Here is a 2500-nt window from a genome sequence, read left to right as displayed (position 1 = left end):
CGACGAACACGAAACTTTAAACGTTTCATAACATCGACAGCAGACGGACGAACGCCCCGAAAACGAAAATCATTACGGGAACTCCAAATACAAACTTGCAAACATTAAGAACATAAACAAATAAGCAGATCAGCAGATAAACCAAACAACAAGTGACGAAGTAAGATAGTAGGACAAAGAGGAGAAGCCTAAAACATGATAGACTGAAGCCAAGACAGAACACTGATGGTCAGAGGACAGTAGAAAAACAAATAGCTGAAGCCATTCCATAAGATCAAAACCAAAAAAGGTAGTTGAAAGAGCATAGCCAAAAGAGGCAAACCATTCGGCCGTGTATTCTAAAGGACTCTGTCAGGTGCAGTGTCTTTTCGATGGACGAAGTAGGAAAGTAGTTGAAATTCCAGTAAGACATAGTCATTACTGATGAACCATGCAATTAACTGAATAAACATAGGCCTTGTGAACACCACGCACAAATGAACATGCAATCTTGGCACAGTCATTTTGACCAACGACCGTTTCGACCGACACTGTTCTGTCGTGTCCCACTTACACCCCTCATGCAGGATTACAACGACGCTATGAGCGCTTTACGGATTTCAGTAGAGTTATTCGGTGACGTCATTAGTTATTTTAAGTTCCTTGACTATAAAAAGAACTTGAAGATAGGCCTTAGCAGCGTCGGTAAAATGTATGTTGTCTGCGCACTTCTCCGTAACGCCATCACATGCCTTTATGATAATAACACCAGTGATTATTTTGGTATTGAGTCTCCCTCTCTGGAACAATAGTTTCAATGAATTGTAGTCTAGCTGTACTTATGTTGATGATATCTTTTCTCCTTCCTGGGTAATATTCGGTGTAATGGGATCTAAATCCGTTGGAAAGAAGGAAGAATACTTAAAAAAAAACACCTTCCATGTATAGGAAGAAAATTAAAGAAAATAACACACATGCAAGTTTTAATGTGGTTGTTATGGAAATGGAAAGTCATATAAACATGATCATGACATAAACGAATATTTCCATTCAAATACTTCCCCCATAATAGTCCCAGGCTTAAAAGGAATATATTTTTAACAAAACTTCTTAGCAGCACGAAGTAAGATATCGCTTTGATGATCCATACGATGTTTTTGAAATTCATATTTAATCAATACATGTTTCGGATGAAACATCATCCATCGTCAGTTGACAAATGAGAAATAAACTAAAGTTGAGCAATAAATAGTGTAACAAAGTGAGATATAACATGAATAATTAAGGATGAAGGCGAGAACAGAATAAAAACACCCAACCACGAAACAAAACAGAAAAAACCAAACTGTTTAGGCTAAGAAAAGAAACTAATTAGTATGAAAGGGATAAATTAAGATGTTTGACTTGGGAATTTAAAGACTTAAGACTATCGACTTAGCGGTAGACTACATTATGAAGGGCAATCCAGATATTAAATTAGGACGGGAAAATCTTACTAAGTTATTTTTCTTTGCCACTGCTCAAACCCATTTTTCATTCTTGGGTAATTTTTACGATCAAATTGATGGGGGTAGCCATGGGCTCCCTGCTTGCTCCTGTATTAGCTAATCTCTTTATGGGTCACCATGAGAAACGCTGGTTAGAGAATTACAATTCAGGTATGGAGTTTTACCGTAGATATGTCGACGACACCTTTGCTTTGTTTAATACCGAGCAGGATGCTTTATCTTTCTTTAGTTATATCAACAGCCAGCATCCTAACATCAAGTTTACTATGGAGAAGGAAGAAAACCACAAGCTTCCCTTCTTAGATGTGCTTTTAGATAACCATAGTAATCAGGGCATTATTTCCTCGGTTTTCCACAAGAAGACCTACACCGGTCTTCTCACTAATTATTACAGCTTTGTACCTTTCAGTTACAAATTAGGACTAGTACGCACTCTGGTTGACCGAGTATTTAAAATTAATAATACTTGGACTGGTTTTCACTTGGACATAAGCAACCTTACCAAAACATTAAGGAAGAATTTGTTTCCTTCTAGCGTTATCGAGAATGTTGTTAGAAAATTTCTCAACAGTTACTTTACCTCCGATTCCTCTCAGAGTGTTGCTCGGAAGGACAATTGTTTGTATTTTAAATTACCGTACATCGGTCCTTTTTCCATCATAACAAAACGCAGAATTAAGAAATTTGTCAACAAATTTTGCAGCGACCTGGAAATTAAGTTGGTGTTCACCCCGTTTAAAATTAGGAGTTGGTTTGGGGCGAAGGATCCTATCCCTGCGGGCTTACGATCGCGAGTCATTTACAAATTTTCATGTGCAAGATGTAATGCCTGTTATATTGGTGAAACCAATAGACATTTCGCCACTCGCATCCGTGAACATCTCGCCTCCGACAAACATTCCCACATATTTAAGCACTTGAGAGGTTCTGAAAATTGTCGCTCCCGGTGTTCAGAAGACTGTTTTAAAATCCTCGACTCTGCTTCCACACGTTTCCAATTGAAAATCAAAGAA

The sequence above is a fragment of the Montipora capricornis genome, chromosome 12 (genome assembly GCF_036669925.1).
Source record: "Montipora capricornis isolate CH-2021 chromosome 12, ASM3666992v2, whole genome shotgun sequence".
NCBI classification, from domain to species: domain Eukaryota; kingdom Metazoa; phylum Cnidaria; class Anthozoa; order Scleractinia; family Acroporidae; genus Montipora; species Montipora capricornis.
Note: the sequence above shows the minus strand (reverse complement) of the source record.